Source organism: Myotis daubentonii, chromosome 10 (assembly GCF_963259705.1).
Source record: "Myotis daubentonii chromosome 10, mMyoDau2.1, whole genome shotgun sequence".
NCBI classification, from domain to species: Eukaryota; Metazoa; Chordata; class Mammalia; order Chiroptera; family Vespertilionidae; genus Myotis; species Myotis daubentonii.
In genome coordinates, this window is record NC_081849.1 from 46,841,113 (window position 1) to 46,860,995 (window position 19,883).

Consider the following 19,883-nt stretch of genomic DNA (forward strand, 5'->3'; position numbering starts at 1 on the left):
GCTCCTGACTCCTGTTGCCTTGTCTGCTGACCCCCTTTTCAGACTTTTGTTCCAGATTTTTGGTATATCTCTGTCAGATAAAGGGATTTAAACAATACCTTTCATCATTATCACTTGCCAAAAAAAAAACAACATTTTGAATACCAAACTAGGCAGAGTCTCAGATTAGGGGGTATTTCTTAAAGTGAAAAAGGTTTAACTATATGAAAAATATAAGCTAGACTCATGTCCCAACAAACTCTCAATGCTAAAACAATGTGTCCTTCACAACCTCAACACCTGGATTTAGAACCAACTCACCAGCTCTCTGGTGCTGACCAACCCTGCCACCCATCCTACCAGAGTGAGCTAATATCTCAGTGAGCTTAAGACTCAGGAGAAATTTAAAGTAGCTCCTTTTCTCCAAAAGGTAGACATTCTTGCCTTGAGTCACTTTCCCATCATCTTTATGAGCTGATGGATATATCTATCTGGTGCTCACTGGCCTCACCTGAAATAAAGATAGCACTTTCAGCCTGTCTTGTCCCTTCATGCAAGTTTCTCAAAGACATCCACATAGACCGGAGGCTGTCAGCACTCAGCTGCCCAGAGTTGTACTTTCTCAAGCTGTAAGTCAAGAAACATGAAGGATAATGCAAATTTTGAATTGTCTCTCTTTTCCATCTTCTCTTCTCCCTGACTTCTATCTTCTGTTTATCATAGTGACTTAACATATTTATTCTTCATTCAAGTTCTAAAATTAAATTGTGTCTGAAATACCACTGGATGCATTTTGAAGTTCCAACTTCATGCCAGGCACTAGTCTTGGCACTGAGTACACTATGATGAAGAAAACAAAGGTTGTCCCTAATTTCATGGAGTTTATCTTCTGGTGAGCAAGACAGATGATGAGCAAGAAATCAATTACATGCACAAAACTTCAGATGAACACTATGAAGATAGTAAAACACCATAATGGCATAAAGAGTCACCAAAAAGGTGGAGCTCAGCCACCTTATAAATATGATGACCAGGATGGTGTTTTTGAGGAAGCTCTGATGATTCCTCCCCACCTGAGCTAACTTGCTCAAAGACACTTGTTGATTGAATAATTGTTATAATCCCGTGCAGGGAAGGGCTTATGTCAACGCACAGTGACATATGTAGATGTTATGTGAGTGACCGCTGCCAAATTAATTTTCCTCTAATGTCCACTTAGGAGCCTGTTAACTAGAAAAACCACTGGGTTGCTCCAATGAATCCCTGCGAGCTGCACAAGAAACTTATTCCTCATCAAAGATTTACCCAAAGTACCAACGACCACCTGACAGTGTGGTTTACTTTCTTTCACCCTAAATGCTCTTTATCCCTGGGGTATTATCTGTTGACATCCAACATCTGTTGTTCATTTTTGAACACTAATCCCTGTGGTGTGTCCTTTGGGTGATCAAGCTTACTCTAAAGCTCACCATAAAATATTCAAGAAGATTGGGACTCTCCTATTTTTCCATTGACATTTTTACCTCCCCCCCCCCTTTGATTTCAACTTGCTTTTATTTTTCCTTTGCTTCCCTTTCCACTATTTCGCTTCCTTTTTCCTTTCACCTATGCATGCCACACAGCCTGGGCCATGTGCTTTCAAACTTATAAAACTCACAGAATTCAAGCCATTTTTAAAAACTAAAAGGCTATGTCCTAGCATTATTTTAACAGAAAATAAAATTTTTAAAAGGTCAACTCTATTTTCCTTGGCAAGACATGTTTTTTCTATTTAGGGTCTATCAAATGTTGTACTTCAGAGGCCTGTCATAAACTCCTAGGTGTTAGGAACCCCTCCTTCATCAGGGCCCTTTGAAGTTAGGAATTTAAACAAAGGATAACAAAAATAATTATGCTTATATTTATACTTGTCCAATACCCTTCATTCTGAGACATAAAAAACAACTTTCAAACAAATTAAGCTCTACAACCACTTTTTCTCACAGATAAATATTATGATGAATAAGTTTCAGCAAGGGTATGTTAATCTGCCAGATATGCTGTAAAAGTCGTGCTAAAACTGAAATCAAGTTTAAAAACACAAAAATGAAAATGTCTACTTCTATTACATTTCCCTTCTACTGTTTCTAACGGCCTCCATGCCATCTTCCAATTTTGTCTGAAGTGGCTAATTGGAATGTGAAAGGCTCTTCAAATCATTTCTGTGACAATGCACTGGGATTGTTAACCAATGTGTTAAAAGCCTACAACAAAATGATTTCATTGGGAGTATCATTTGCTTGTCATTTTCATCTTTCCAGATGTTAGGGACATTTCCTTTATTCACCAAGCCAAAGAACTGGCTTTGAAATTGGCAGGTAATTAAGAAATACTTTATGAGAATAAAATCATGGGATAACAGTGAAAGTCTTCTTTCTCTGAATCTTTCCCCATGTTCATCGGTTTGCACATATCTTCCAAATCTCTGAGAATTCCAGGAGAAACCTTTCCTCTGAGCAAAGCTCTCCAAAGGTAACTTGTTCACCTCTGGAGCATTTCTTTACCCCAAAGGACATAACAAGACTATTCCTACATCTTCAAAGCCCTACTCTAATGACCAACAAATCAGAAGCCATGAGCCACCTAGTGCCTCTCCCTAGGGCATCTCAATTAGACTTCCATTTGCTCTACAATCTAAATATTGGGCAGCTCCGAGATTCCATACAGGGAGGTAGGCTGGCCCGAGCGTCATAGGCCCATTCACATTCCAGCTCCACTCATTTGGATCCTGGTCACTTTGGTCAAAATCAAATCTCCTCTCGTTCCCTATTTGTAAAAGAACTTTTGACCCCATATCTAACTTCCTTTTCTGTTCTACGATTATGCTCATTTCTTATAAATCACCGCTGGAAAGCAACAGGCGAAATGAAAGAGGATAAATTGACCATCCCATGTGTGATCTAGTCCCATTTTCACTTCAGACAGACCAACCAGTCCTCCTCACACAAATCAAGACAATAGGGAAATTCACATCTCCTGGGTGTTAAAAGATAAACTGAGGCATTTGAAGAAGAAAAAATTCATTGGAACTGAGCAGTGCTAAACCTGAAGTGGTTAGGAGCATTCTACCAACAGGAGCCAGGAAAAAGACATATCAGAAAGTGCAAAAGCAGATAAAGGAAATGTATCAGAAAGTGCAAAGGCAGATAAAGGAAATTATTTGATTGGCTAGAGCTGAAAGCCTAGTTGGCTGTCTGTAATTGGTTGTCCCTGGTATTTTGATTTCATAACTTTGAGGCATTTACGGGCTTACAGTTTGGATTGCTTTTATAGGCCAATATCACATGAGAGTCGACTCAGTCTAATGGGCTTCTTGTTTAGTTAATTTAACATGGCCAAAGCATGTTTATCACCAAAGGAAAGGAAGTCAGAGTACACAACCTCTACTAATTCCATAAAAATGGGCTCATGAACCAGAGAGAGCAAGTTAAGATGTTCCTAATACAGAGATCAAGCTTTTCAGATCATTGGAGAATGCTTCCAACTGGAGGAAGACGTAGGTTGTGTTTCTCCTCCAGTAGAGGAACAGCTCTAACAGCCCTGCGATGGGTTAGGCCGCAGCGGTTCTCAACCTGTGGGTCGCGACCCCTTTGGGGGTCGAATGACCCTTTCACAGGGGTCGCCTAAGACCATCGGAAAACACATATATAATTACATATTGTTTTTGTGATTAATCACTATGCATTAATTATGTTCAATTTATAAGAATGAAATTGGGGGTCACCACAACATGAGGAACTATATTAAAGGGTCGCGGCATTAGGAAGGTTGAGAACCACTGGGTTAGGGAAATTCATTCAGGTGGCCAGAGCAAGGGGTTTCCATCTGTGTGCGCAGTGAAGCCTGTTCACGAAACACTTCCCAACAGCCCGCCCCATAAGGAAGGGCTGCCTCCAGGTTTGTTTGAGCAGTGCTACATTCTGGTTTCCTCCTCAATGTGGAAAACCTATGTTTCTGATTATTTCCCCAAATTTGGCATGAACTGAGAGTGAGTAACACATTGCAAAAGAGCTCTGTGTTGGGCAGCCACGCAGCTGCGGCTCTTCAGATCCAGCGTGGCTACCCCAGGAAAGGGTTTGGCCCCCTGGGTCCCTGGCCCCCACCCTCCACACAGCCTCTCTGCAGAGCAGTGCCAGTGGGCCAGCTCACACAAGGCCTCCCCACCTGCTCGGCCCTTGCTGGTCTTTCTAAGGTGCCCTCTCTCTTTGCAATGTCTCCCAGCTTCTTCCACACTACAAATTTCATTCCATTAGCATGTTGAAGCCTCCTTCCATCAAGATGTGAAATAAGATAAAACCTAATCCACAGTCCCTCCGCTATGAATGCTCAAAGCCAGGCTCATTAAACATATCTGTCAACGATGGATTATTCCAGCCTTAGGCCCCAAATTGATTGGAAGGCAGGGGGAGGGGTACAAAGCATCTGGTTGCACAATATATTCCACCGAAGGAACTCCTTTTAAGGTGTGGCCAATTAACTCTGTTTAGAGATAACTATAGGCTGTTACATCATTTTATAGATCCCTTTCTCTTGTTGTTAATGGCACCCGAAGAGATGGAGAAACAGATGTAGAGCTGGGAAACAATAATTTGTGGACGGTGTGTGAAAAGCTGAAAATCATCATGAATGGAAGTAGAGCAATATGCCATATTGGAAGTAAACCTAGTGAATTCCTGCAAGGATTCAAACACTATTTCCTTGTGTCAAAAGAAGAAGAAAAAAATGCCGAATTCTGTTAAAGTGCTTAAAGTCACATTTCGCTAAGGTTCTGATCTATCATCCTGTCATTAGCATCCTCAGCACCATCTCCATCATGATATACTTTGTATTTACATTAGGCTTTTCAAGTTCAAAGCACAAGGCAGACACATCAGGCAATTAATCACCTTGAGGGATCTGTGTTGGGTGGAATGCTTTCCCAGCAAATGCATTCCTAACATGTCACTGGAGGATCCACACGGCAGGAGTGTTCCTGGCCCGCAATTTGATGTCATATGTTGGCATTTTGTCAGATTTCAAAATATACATTTTCACCTACCAAACTGACAGTCCTATTTTCTGAATCAAAGGAAAAGTGATTTTACTGACCTTTCAGCATTAAGAATCACTCCTCTCCATTTGGGTGTTTCTGGGTAGTAACCACATTTTATACACATCTAAAAGGGGTGGGGGGGGAGGCCAGAGGAAGTAAAATTAAATAAATATATTAACTGTTTTTCAATGAGAAAGTGAACAATAGGAAAAAAGTAATTAAACCTAAGGACATTTATAATGGGAAGCAGATGTGGACGGGAAAGTGATTTGAAATTACCAAAGCGTTCCAGACATCTTCCAAGAATACTTTTTAATACATCAACATTTAACAGCACAAAGGCTAGGCCAAAATTGCCCAACTTCTTTTCTTTTTTAATTTATCATTATTGTTGAAAGTATTAAAAAAAAAAAGTATTACAGATGTCCTTCTTTTTTTTTCTTCACTTGCGTTCTTAAGAGAGTTTGCTTGTTACTCCTTGAGATTAAAACAGAAAAGAAGGGTTTCCCATATTTCAGCTGTTTATTAACGATTCCTCATTTATGATGGACAGTGAAACTAGCTGTATCTGTTTTGCTTTTCTGTCCTGGTAGGTTTCACATTCTGCTTCCAATTCCCATGCCCCCGTGCTGTTCTATTTGAATTTCCAATGCAGCGGAGGAAATGGCTTCTAAAATATTAAAATCCTGTTTTCATTGACTTTCTGTAGGCTTTGTGACCACATTTCTATTCAGATCAGGTTGCATGGTTTTTAACTTTTGCAAGTCTAAATTTAAAGTTAGAGCAGCTGCATGGTCCCCTTTAAGTGGATAGATCTTAAGCAAGGGAGAAACAGTCTGAAATTGCAGAGAAGCCAGACTTTTCTGACTTTTTTATGGGTTTTTTTAATTTTTACTCCTCTTTTCAGGCTTTTTGAAACTGTTTCAAGCTACAACTATCCTTTAAACAGGGCTTCTTTGGAGCAAGACACAAATCTGGGGACATCTCTCAGAAGCACATTTGCCTGGGTTCCCTTTATATGGAAGATAGTCTCAGCCACATCCCAGACAGGGGCTTTTTCCAGGACTTTTCTCTTTACCACCAATCCTGCTTTCCCTAAATCTGATTCCACATATGAACCTTTTTTACTGTGCCCAATACTAGGCCGTTATTGCTCCCTCCCTGAAGGCTGAGCAGTATGGTCTAGGGCAGTGTTCGGCAAACTGCAGCTCGCGAGCCACATGCAGCTCGCGAGCCATGTGCGGGCACTCACATACAGTACGATTGAAACTTCCTGGCCCATGCGCAGAAGTCGGTATTTTGTGGAAGAGCCACACTCAAGGAGCCAAAGAGCCACATGTGGCTCGCAAGCCGCAGTTTGCGGATAACTGGTAGGGATATGAAGTTGACCCTTCTCTTTGAGGGAATCAGCTCAGCCCCCCAAGAAAAATTCTCTGAGAAATTGAACTTGGGGACTCTGAGTCTACCTCAGGAAACTTGCTTGCCCCTCCCTAAGTAACAACTCTCACTGAAATATTATAGTTCTAATAATTAATGCCTGTATAGTATATTGTAGTTCATAAAATCTGTTTTCATCTTCAGAAGAGCACTATAACAGAAGGTGGGCAGGTTTGGTTTTATCTACATTTTATAGATGTGGAAACTTGTATTCAGAGAAATTGTGTGAATTGTCTAAGATCATAAAGATAATTAGGAGAGAAGCCAGGGCTCCAGCCCAGGCCTCTCAATCCCCAATCCTATTTTTCTTCCCTCCCCCCCCCCCCCCCGCCCGCCACAAGTATGGGTGTTTCTATAATTTCCATTCCCAAAGTCAAGGTCATTCCCAGAAGTTTTCCTTTTCCTGGTGCCTCTAGGTTAAGCAGACCAGAAAAGATTTGGAGAATTCATTCAGACCCCAGTCCCACAGCTTGTGTGCCATGGTGGCCCATCTAAACTTCATCCCAACTCACTTCACTTTGATCTACGTCAGTCTTAGTCATGTTAAAGATGGTCTTCAATTCTATAAATACTTGTGGAGCACCTAAGTATCCAGGCACTATACGAAGCTCTGAGGAGACAACAATAAATAAGACCAACCCCTAGCCAGCCATTGAGGAGCTTATAGTCTAAATTAAACAGACAATTATAGTCCTATGTAACACAATGGTAATGGAAAGCTTTCTGGGAAAAGGGACATCTAAATTAAGCTTGAAAAATGAGTTAGCTGTGAAGAGGTGGGAAAAAAAAATTCACGTTAAAAAGTTTATATACACACACACTCATATTATTATAATTTGGGGGGGAATAGTTTAATGGGCATAGAGTTTTAGTTTTGCAAAATGAGGTTGATTACATGACCATGTGAATATACTTAATACTATTCAACTATACACTTAAAAATAATTAGGGCCCTAGCCAATTTGGCTCAGTGGATAGAGCATTGGCATGCAGACTAAAGGGTCCTGGGTTCAATTCCGGTCAAGGGCATGGGTTGTAGGCTCAATCCCCAGTAGGGGACATGCAGGAAGTAGCCGACCAATGATTCTTTCATCAGTTTCTATCTCTTTCTCCCTCTTCCTTCTTCTCTGAAATCAATATATATATATAATTAGGATGGTAAATTTTATATCATGTGTATTTTACAAAAACTAAATATTAAATATTTGGGGGGGTGGGATTCAGCATATACAAAGTCCACCATTCCTGAACCTTTGAGCACTGAAATGTGACATCTGGAATCAGCTTTTACTGATTTTACATTTTCTCCTGGTGGGACATTTCAATCCCTCTATTGGTCAACTCTGATAAGGGACAGCCCTAAGTAAAAGGAGTATTAATTGTGACTTCCTCCATCTTCAGCCTCCTGGAGGGTTCACCCACTCACAGCCCTGAGCTCCTCCAGACCTGACTAGATCAACATGCTAAAGTGCAAACAATAAAACTTTCCCCTAGGTGAGGCCAGGCTGAGGCAAGGAAGAGAACCAGGCATGGTGAATTAAAATAGTGACAACCAAAACATCTGTGTAAACAATTTTTAAATTATTTTAAGATAAGAAGTCCATGCCTCGCCTTGGCCAGTGTGGCTCAGTTGGTTGAACATCATCCCAAGCACCAAGAGGTCACAGTTCGATTCCCGGTCAGGGCACATGCCAAGGTTGTGGGCTCAATCCCCAGTAGGGGGCGTGTAGGAGCAGTCAGTTGATGTTTCTCTCTTCCCATCTCCTTCCCTTACTCTCTAAAAATCAATAAAAACGTATTTAAAAAAAAAAAAAAAAAGAAATCCATGCCTTGTAAGCTCACCTATTCTTAAGATTTCTTAAGATTCTGGGGCAGGGCAGGGAAGGTGAGTTATATATTTGTTTTTTCCTTGGATTTTTAAAAAATAAAGTTCCTTCTGAGCATCTCCAGTTTGGATTAACAAGGGGAACACAATATGGTCCATTTGTAGTGAGAGCAGCCACTGAAACTCGCTGGGAGCCCTGGGAAACCCTGGCAGGGCTGAAACAGTGAGGAAGGTGACCCGGGCCTAATGTGGTTGCTGGCCCTTTCCCACACGGGGTTAAATTAGACTAGTTCAGCACCCCAGTCCCAGAACACTGGGAAGAATTGCCAGCATTGGGACTTTCAGAAGTTGGAAACCCTCCAGGGAAAATGTTAGCAGCAGAAGGGAAGTGTTACCCAAGAGCCATTACAGCTGGTCTCTCCCTGTCCCCCTCCTTCCTTACCTTTTTCCACATACTCACTCCAGAACACTGTGTGCTCCTCATAGGCCAATAAACGACTAGAGTCACTAGATGGGCTCTAAGGGAGATCGAACTTGAAACAGCAAGACAAGCAACACTAAAAACCTATACCCAAGATTCTTCAATTCTTTGCAATTCTTATCTCAGGAAAAAAAAAATCACAGTCAGCTGTGAGCTCCAGCAAGCCCAAGGATCTTTCCAAGGGTTTCCACTGGCTTCTGGATGACCATCCAACCAGGTAGCATGACACGCTGGACCTTCCGTGATCTGGCCCCTGTTTCATTTTTCTAGCCATATGTATATCACCACTCTTCTCTCACACTGAACTCCAGCCATACTTCCTTGAACCTACCACATTAGTCACAGTTAAGCCACTATAAAACAAACAAAAACATTGTGAGTCATGGAAGACGGATGTTGCTTTCTTATCTAAATTCCAGAAGGAGCCTGGCAATGCACATCCCTTTTGCTGCTCAGATCTCTTAAACCAGAAGTTGTCCTAACAATAGGCTGGGAAATGCAGTCTCTAGCTGGGTGTCCATGTGCTCAGCTAAAACTGGGAAGGTTTGGTTTTAAAATGAAGGGAGTGCAGATGTTGGGAGATAACAGTCTGGTGGTCTCCCACTTCTGTGTCTTTGTACGCCTGCCTGCTTTCCTAAGTCAGAATGCCCCTTGCCTGGAGAATTCCCCTCATCCCTAGGACTTAGCTCCAGCATCACCTTCTCTGGGGCCCACATCCTTGATCTGCATTCTCAGAGCATCTGTGCTTCTTTGCCCCACCACTTACCCATCTCTTATTATAACTGCCTACTTGGCAGCTTTCCTGCCAGACCATTGGTTACAATATCAGGGACTATGTCTTTCATTTTTACACTCACAGAACTCAGGCTAGTGCACGGTTCATGGTGGGCTCCCATGACTGATCGCGGAGTGAAGAAATAACATCAGAGAAGGGCAGAAATTATCTGGAAATTCTAATCAGAGTTCTGTTCCAGTTCACCTGGAACTTGTTATAGTATGTCTCTTTTTTTTTTTTGCATTTTCTCAAAAGTACTCATTTTAATTTTTCTACCTGTCTCAATATGACTGTGCTTTCTAATCTTGTCCATATTCCACATTAATTCTGATGCTTTGAAAAAGAAAAATTTTTTTTCAAAAATATTATTTAAACAATACAAGGAGCTACGTATACATATTAGATGAATCTGGAAGTGGGTTATTTGGAATTTGGAACAGATTTGCCATAAAAATGTTTTATACATTGTAGTTATGTACCCAACCAGGTCAGAAAACAATGATAATTCATAATGTAACTAAACTCAGATTCTTACAATACTGTAGGTCCTACCCAATGTAGAAGGAAGGCAGTTCTCTGGAGAACTCAGAGCTCCAATTTTGGCCCCCACCCAACTTTACCTTTCAAAGTAAGTTTAGGGGCATATTAATTTACTTTCTCCCAACAGGCCCTGAGAAAAGTGCTAGTGGTGTATGGAGAAGGTGCAGAGAACATAGGTAGAGAAGTGGAAAGTAATACAGGGAAGAAAAATGGCCAACTTAAGGTGTGCTATTGAACCAGTTACGTTGGAGAGCAACTACCTGAAGTTTCATCCTACAGGGAAATTGGAAACGGGGTAAAATGCATGCTTCTGAATAATCCATCCCAAGGGCAAAGAAACTAGGGTGTTTACTTATCAACGTCTCAGAGCCATTATTAGAGGGCTGGTGCGGTGGGGTGGGGACACATGCTGATTCCCTAATTTTTCATCCTCAGTTCCAGAAAACTAAAGTCCACAGGACACAAATACAGCTACCTGACAGTCGAAATCACTGGGCATACACGTAGAGGTCTGAAGAAAATGTCAAACACAGTGCAGCAAAAGAAAGGAAACTGTCCCTATCGTACAGTTAGGACATTGCAGACAAAAACAAGTGACTCCGCCCAACCATTCCAAAACAAAAATCTCTCCAAACTGAACCGGGAAATCTGAAGGTCTATCTCCAGGCTGAGCCCCCAGCCAGCTTGACATTTGCTCCGCGTCTGAGTCTAGACCTCTCCTGGCCTGCATTGCTCTCAAGTGAGGTTGAGGTAAGGGAACTGGCTGTTATAATTAGGAACACTAGCCTACAGTAAGAGTAAACTTGGGTTTAAAATAACAGCTAAATGGGCAATGAAAGGCAAGTTCCTCCCTTTTTCTTTTGTCAAAGTGGTTCCATTTCTGTGCTTTCCAGGTGGCAGTTGACACCCTCCAGAAAGCTGAGATGCCAGTTCACTAAGGGGCCCAGGAATTAGGGGATCACTTACCCTCCCGTCCTTTCGCAACAGCAGTAAAATCAATCTCTGCTGTTCACATTGGGATCTCCTATTACAGTAGAGTGCAGCATTCAAAGCCACAGTGGGGGAAACACCAATGTTTGCAGAGCAAAGGAAATCCTATAGTGGAGCAAACTGTAACTGGGAAGGCATGGGTTGGGGGGCAGTGTGGGCAGCCCCCCCCCCCCTTAGGTAACTCAAGCCTCCCACAGTGCCTCTGAGGAAGAGAGCCTCAGCTGGGTTTCACGTGCCTTCTGCCCTGCCTGGACCCTCGACTGTTGTTCCTTCTCTTGGTTTCACCAACAGAGGCCAGGACAACTTGTCCTATCGATGAACAAGCTAACAACTCAAAAGGAGGCTTTTTTTTTTTTCTAAACTACTAACTTCACTATAAATTGATCTAAAAAAAACTATCAAGCAAAGAGAGTTTTCACACTTGAAGAAAATCATTTCCCGGGGGAAATCACCATTGGAAGCCTCCCAGGCTGGGAAGTGCTGGGGACACGCAATCCGAATCGAAGGATGCTCCTTCCCAGCATCCACCCAGGGCTGGGTTCTGAACCAGAGCCGAAACCCGACAATAGGGTCATAATAGGGACTGAAATTCACAGAACACCGGGGGCCTCACAGGGATTTCACATTAAATGAAACCTCAACTAATTGTTCTATCGCAGAAGTTATATTTCTGAACTATCGTAGACTCATTTTTTCTTACAGAATTACTTAATGCATCTAAATGAGAAAGCAAGTTTTCTCTGTTCTAAAACAAGAAAACATATGGTTTTGCTGTCACACACACAGCACCTGCTCTTTGTATATATTCTTTTTATATGTTACTTTTACATTCTTGCACTATGTGGATTTTTACTGATCCGATGCCATTATAGTTTTTTAAAACTGCATTAAACTACATGCCATAAAATTGACCAATTTTAAGTGTACATTTGAATGATTTGTTTAGTAAGTTTGCCAAGTTGTGCACCCATCACAATAACCCAGTTTTAGGACATTTCCATCTCTCCAGTGAAATCCCCCATTCCCATTTCCAGTTATTTCTCTTTCCCACCCCCAGGTTCTGGTAACCACTAATCTAGTTTCTGCCTCCAAAGACTTGCCTTTCCTGGATATTTCATGTAAAGGGAATCATATAATAAGTGGTCTTTTGCTTCTGACTTCTTTCACTCAGCATAATGTTTTTTAGGTTCATCCATGTTGTAGCCTGTATCAGCACTTCATATATTTTTATTCCTGAGTAATATTCCACTGTACAGATATACCACATTTTGTTTAATATATTCACCAACTAATAAATATTTGGATTGTTTCCACTTTGGAGCTAATAAAAATAACTGCTATGAATGTTTGGATGTAAGTCTTTATTAACAATACTGCTATGAATATTTGTATGCAATTCTATAAATAATACTATTTTGAACATACATATGTTCAAAATACTATTGATGGACATATGTTTTTAGTTCTCTTCAACTCATTTCAAAGCAGAGTAAACAAAGAACTCAACATATAGTTAAGAGAAAAGAACCTTGCTGTTTAGACTTGGAAAAAGTTTTCAGTCTTTTCAATAGCTTGAGGAAAAAGCTGCACTTTAATGGGAAAAAAACCTTTTTAATATAAAATAAGATGTACATTAGAGAAAATTTGGGAAATAAAGTAATATAGCACCTATTAAAACACTATTCAGACATGATCACTTTTGACATTTTATGATTTTTCATCCAATCTTAATTTTATACATATATATTTATAGAGTTTATATCATACTATATATACATTATTTTATCTTTGTTTTTTTAAATAAGCATTTTATATGTAATTAAAACCCCTTATAAACAGATTTTTAATTGCTGCATATATTCCATCATGTGCGATTCACCACCTTTTATTGAACCATTTTCCTGTTGCTGAACATTTAGGTTCATTTATTCAGTAAATATTTACTAAATGTCTAGCGTCTACCAAAAATTGTACTAGTCAGTAGTGATGTGACAATGAGCACAAACAAGCATAATCACTACCCTCATGGAATTTACAGTCTAACATATCACTGTTATAAGTTATATCATTAAAATCCTCAAAAAATCTGTGTTCTCATTTATATTAATCCCTTATGGCAGAACCTTAGAATAAGTGGTTCAAAGAATATTAATATCTATAAGACTCTTAAGAAATATGATAAGTCGCTTCCCAGAAAGGTCATACAAATTTGCGCTCCTATTGGCATCTCACCATTTCTTTGTCAACACTGAATTTTTAACAAAGCTCCCAGCTACTTTAAAATCTTTTTGTAAGTAGATAGAAATTTGTCCATATTAATAAAGATCAACTCTTTCATCTTCTATTTTCAAATTTTTATATATTCATTACTACAAAATCGCATTCATACCCTAAAGCTAATAATGCAGCGAAAGAAAATTTTGATGACTAACAAATCTTATATAATAGATGTTTTCCCAGATGCCTATCCATGTAGCAATTTATTTTCTTAATAAAGATCCTTTCCTTTTGGTGATACTACTTACATTTGATACCTTTGGCACGTTAAATAATTTGATATAATTTCCAAAAATGCACTGGTAATTCAGATTACAGTATTTGGGGGATGCCTTTTCTCTAAGATTAAAATTCAGAGATAAGTTCTAAACAATTACCCAAGCAACAGGGGGAGTATTCTGAATGATTTTTATAAGGTATAATGGTTCAGATATGATAACTTACAAAGTTTTGTCTTCAGCTACACAGTGGTTTCTCTGATACCCTGATTGAACTTTCTTTGGATACTTCATAATTACATAAAGCTTCAATTTGCAGCCCCAACAGACCTCCAAAAATCTTTATTCAAGCAATAACCAACATATGAGGGACAAGGAGAGAAATTATTAAGGACCATTTAAATCAAATTTAAGGCAAATGATTTTACACAGAGAAGAAAAAAATGCAAACATAACACAACTCACTCTATATCAACATTTTGAAAAACAGAATAGTATATTGCATTGGATGGTTATAGAGTCACAGGTTCAAGATGAAAGAAAGCTCATAAATCACTAGTCCAGTGGTTGGCAAACTCATTAGTCAACAGAGCCAAATATCAACAGTACAACGGTTGAAATTTCTTTTGAGAGCCAAATTTTTTAAACTTAAACTATATAGGTAGGTACATTGTTATTAACTTAATTAGGGTACTCCTACGCTGGCCTTTGCTAAAAACGTCCTCCATCTGAGGGGTTGACCTCAGCGAATGTACCCCCACTTCTTCTAACGCCACTTCTTCAAAATAGACTCCCCCAGGCAGAAAACCGACTTCTGCGCATGGGCCACGAAGTTTCAATCGCACTGTACGTGCTTGCCTGCACATGGTATTTTGTAGAAGAGCCACACTCAAGGGGCCAAAGAGCCGTATGTGGCTCACGAGCCACGGTTTGCCGACCACTGCACTAGTCCAACCATCTCTTATTTTATAAATAAAACCCATGAAAATGAGATGAAATGCTGACCCCACAGCAATATATGGAAGAGACAGAACTTCAACCAAGGACGTAGTCACAGACAACAATTTTGGCTTCTCAGCAGGCTCTTAAAATGATATTCTACCTATAAAGGCAATAGTAAATAACAGCGGCTACCATTTACTTTAGAATATATGTTCAGTGTGCCAGGCTCTTTGCATACATTTTCTCACTTAGTCCTCACAGCCTCCTGATGATATGTGGCAAATGAGGAAATTGAACTAAAAAGCAATTAAGTGACTTGCTCAGAGTCATGCAGTTAGGAAGTAATATACATAAGGACTTTAATCTACTCAAGTGTGATCCACAGACTGACCTTTAGAATTTCAGGCCCCACCCAGACTTACTGATCATACTGACATTGATTAAAATCTGCCACTTTAAAATATCTTCCCGTGATTCATATTCACATATAAGTTTGAGAGGCAGTGGTAAAACTCAAAGCCTATTTTCTTAGCCATTTCACAATACTGCCTCAGACCTCTGAAAAAGTCAAGGAGACCATTATAAATAATTGTGTAGACATCACATAACCAAGAATTAAAGACAACCTACTGCTTTAAGAACTTTCAAATATCAGCATTCCAATCTAACAGGAAAACTGCAAAGGACTGACAAAAACTGCAGCACAGACAATGCTCCGCACCACCAAGTGGTATATGTCCATTAATTCCGACAAAAATGTAATCTACGAAACAAAAGAAAGAAAACTATAATCTACAAAAGCATAGATATGCTGATACTGTCATTAATGGGAGTCCCACAAATATGGGAAAACATGGTGGGTCTGTGGGGAAAGCCTCAAATCTCAATTTTCTATCTTGGTTTCCTCCCTCCACACTGTAGGAAGAAGAGCAACTCCCATGAGAAAAAGAATTGAAAAATCATAAAGTGTTACCTCTGAGAAAAAATTATCACAACTATATTGAGATGATGCTCTCATTAGATAATAAAAATTAAAACGTTTAAAAACTGACAGCAAGTTGAATACAAAAGTCCCATCATTGCCCATAGGAACACACTCTAGTCTTCTTGCAATAATTCCTCCAAAAAAAAAAAAAAACACACAACTGGACATCTTTGAATCCACAAACAACACATGGAATCTGTACAGTACAGCACAAATAATAAGCAAAAATTTCTTACAGCGAAAAAGCTATGAGGGGGAGAAAAAAGGGCCATTAAACAGTGCAATTAGTGTAACAAAGTTACATTAACACATAAATAATTTCACTGGCAGGTCACAGGATTCGCATGCATATTTTATCAAACTGTAAGAAATAATTTTTCAATCTGACCCTGATCCTTCTGTGTACTTTGAAGTCTGCAAATCAGCAGTATAGCCTATAAGTTTAAAGAAATTTAGAAAGAATTGTGAAGTTAAAAGGTACTTTTGATGTTTGTTCTTTTTCTCCCATCACAAGGGCATTTGATACAACTGAAGAAAAGTGGAAAATGTTAATGGCCAAGAAATTTCCATAGCAGGCATATTCATTTAACCCTTTATGAACACTGCCAGTCTTGGGCCAAAGGTTAACACCACCTCAGAGTTCTAATAAGTTCCCAGGCCCTGTAAGCCACCCCCCCCCCCTTTAATAACTCTCTCATTACTGTTACTGAGCTTCATTCCCACCTATTGTCACAATCAGTTCCTGACTTCTCTTCCTGCCTGTTGCCCCTCATTTTACACAGTGGTTCAGGCTGAAGCTTCTGAAGCACAGCTCAGATCACAGTACTCCCTGCTCAAAAACCCTCAGTGGCTCCCCTTTATCTGCAAAAAGAAATTCATACTCACAATCTGACTCTCGGGGTCTTTTATAATATGCCCCCAATTACCTTGCCAATTTATTTCCCACACTTTCCTCCACACCAACCTTAATCTCAGGTCAAACTGAACTCCTTGCAATTTTCCACTTCACAACGCTTCCCTTCCTCGACTTTGCCTATGGCAAGGTTATAGCAAGCTGGACTGCCTGAGTTTGAATTCCAAATTGACCTCTTTCTAACTGTGTGGCTCTGGGCAAGTCACTTAACCTCTCTGTGCCTCAATTTCCTCATGTGTAAAATGGCAACAGTATCCCAGTTACAGGATGTTCTAAGGAATGCTTGAGTAAAAAAAATATGCCAAGCCTTTAGAACAGTACCTGGCACAGATTAAATATTACATAAGGTTAGCTATCGTTATTATTACTATTAATATTTTCCTCCTAAAATCTCAAATGTTTACCATCACTCTTACTTTTCTCGAATGTGAATTATTCTCTCCCCTGATCTCTGTGTTCAAACCCATCCTTCCAGATCCAGCTCAAAGGAGACCTTGTCCACAAATTCATCTCAGCATCTCTTAAATAATGCTCAGCATTTAATAGACAATGAAAATTATTTGAAAGAATGAGATTTAGCACTGATCATTCCCATTATAAATGCCTGATTATAGATCTGTGTCTTCCACTGATCCTTAAACTCTGTGAGGGCAACTATAGCCATAACCCCAACACTGGCCTAATGCCTGGCCCCCATGTTATTAACAAATATCCATTATATAAATACATAAATAAAAGCTGGACTCTTCTAGCATCTTATTTGCACTTACTCTATGTTCTATTATGCATATTATATTAATTATGGTGCAGTATTTACATATGTAATATTAATAAATATATTACTTGGGGTAAAATCTATACCTGATTTGCCTTTATAGCCCCAGAGATTGGCATAGACTCATGTAATACTAGGTGCTTGTTTTTTTAAAAGGAGGGAAAGAAAGGAACTGAGGGAGGGAAGAAAGGAAGGATGGACGGCGGGAATATGTCAAACACTAGTGCTAATGTACTGCATGAAGAATTTCTCTTCTGCTGACTCTTACTGTCAGAATGCTTCCATCTAAACCAATAGAAAATTCACTATGCCATAAAATTAATTTTGTTATGCAAGATTTCTCCAGATTCTAAAAGCTTTTGCTAGCCACATTGTCAAGGATGTTTTTTACAAACTTTTCTATCCCTATTTAATGTCTCCTTATAAAAAGGAAAAAAGGGGGTGTGGGGTGCATTTCCGCCAAGCAGCAGAACTGTCAGCGTTTTATCTGTCCTTTTCCCTATGGTCAATCCTTAAGGTTTGTGCTGGTCCCATGGCTCAAGGTTAGAGCAGGGGTTTCCTCCTTACCCCCTTCCCACTGTGAAATTCAAGCATCCTGCTCACTCCTTCCTCTGGAATGCTTCTGGGTGTCAGCTAAACAGGGTTGTTCTGGAGTCTCCAGATCTCAGTCAAGACTGTGCTAATCAGCAAGGAAAAGAGCATGGAAGGGAAGGCTCCATATGCCTACTCTGCCCAGAATCCCTCTCGCAGGCATGGATGACCCTTCTGGTCACTCTCACTGAGTCAGAAGGCAGAGGCTAAGGATACACTTAAGAGCTTTTAAGCAGAGTTCTCATATCACCGCCTCCTCAGGGACTCCAAGAACAGTTGGTTCTGTCTGACCTAGCCAAGAGGATGTCCAAGGAAAGCAAGAAGGAAATGAGTTGCTTGTTTTAGCGTTAGTGCCTGACCTATAGCCAAATTTCAAAAAAAAATGTCCAAAAAAAAAGTCTATAATGAAAATTACTAGACAGGGAATACCATAATGGTAACATGCGTAGACTATGAAGCCAAGCTGACCTGGACACAAACCCAGCTCCTCCTCTTTCTCACTATATGACTCCGGCATTGGGCCTAAGCTCTGTGAGCCTCTGCCAATTATAATGCTTTAATAAAATAATGTTTACAGTGTACCTGGCACTTAGTAAAACTTAAATGATAGCGACAAATGAGAAGATCAATGTAAAACAATGATTCTTGCAAGATAGTTGCCCACAAATCGTGAAATCGTGTCTTTGCCAATGAGGACTTGCTATCATTGTTATTGTTAGCCATTTTGCCCAGTTTTTAAATAGGATATTTTAACACCGACCAAGCATTCAATCAAGTGAATTAATATAATACTAAACATTTCCAGGCAGTGTGTTCGGCGGTCCTGGATCTGTCTCTTGCTTCAACAGTGTTTGGACAGAACAGACCCAGGGACACCCCTTCTTCCAGCCTCTGACCACCTTCCAACCTTTTTTCCAATCACCACCTTCGGAACCACCTCAGCCATCCTCAGCCTCCGAGACCAGCCAATACCATGTTTTGACCATAACTTCTTATTGCTGCAAAACCAGGAGCTCCCAAATTCGTCAGAATTGTTCCACAGAGGTGGAGCGTGCTGTCAACCGCCTGGCCAGCCTGCATCCGCAGGCGTCCTACACCTACCTCTCTCTGGGCTTCTATTTCAACCTTGATGATGTGGCTCTGGAGGGCGGGGGCCACTTCTTCCACAAGTTGAGGAGAAAAGCACGAGGGCGCTGAGCCATGTTCTCTTCCCGGATGTGCTGAAGCCTCCCCAAGATGAGTGGGGGAAACTCAGGACGCCAGGGAAGCCGCCATGGCCTTGGAGAGGAACCTGAGCCAGGCCCTTTTGGATCCACACGCACCGCGTTCTACCCATGCAGACGCTCATCTGTGGCTTCCTGGAGAACCACTTCCGGGGTGAGGAGGTGAAACTCATCAAGAAGATGGGCGACCACCTGACTAACATCCACAGGCTGGCCGGCCCCGGGCTGAGCTGAGCGACTATCTCTTCGAAAGGCTCATCCTCAAGCACAACTAAGGATTCTTTGGAGCCCAGAGGTGTTTGAGGGGCCCCTCTGCATCCCCTGGGGTCTGGTTTTTTGCCTGAGCCCTTTCCCTGAAACCACTAGCCATTCTTTTAACCAACCTGGAGAAACAACCAAATAGAAACAATAAAGTTCTTTGCAGCAAAAAAAAAAAAAAAAAAAAAAAAAAAACAATCCTAAACCACAGAACATAGTACATAAATTCAAATAAAATCTGATATTTAAATGGGTATTTCCAAGGATTGTGCATGTGTATCTTACTTTATGGAAAAAATAATAATTTATTAATGAAGTGATTTCTAAAATTATTTTCTAATTGTCCATTGTTCTCTGTTACAAATGATGAACTGTAGGAGAAATAATATGCCAACTTGAAATTTCTTTTGTCTAAGGCCATCAAAATGCTGATCATTGAAATCAAACACTGAATACTAAATGATGATTCTTCACACTTCATGTGTCCCATGCAGCAGCAACCTGAGCATCTTTTGTCTACTACTGACTACCCATTTTCCTTCCTAAATCATAGAATTTCCATAATCCACTACTTCTATCTTTGTGACTTTGCCCTCCTTCATT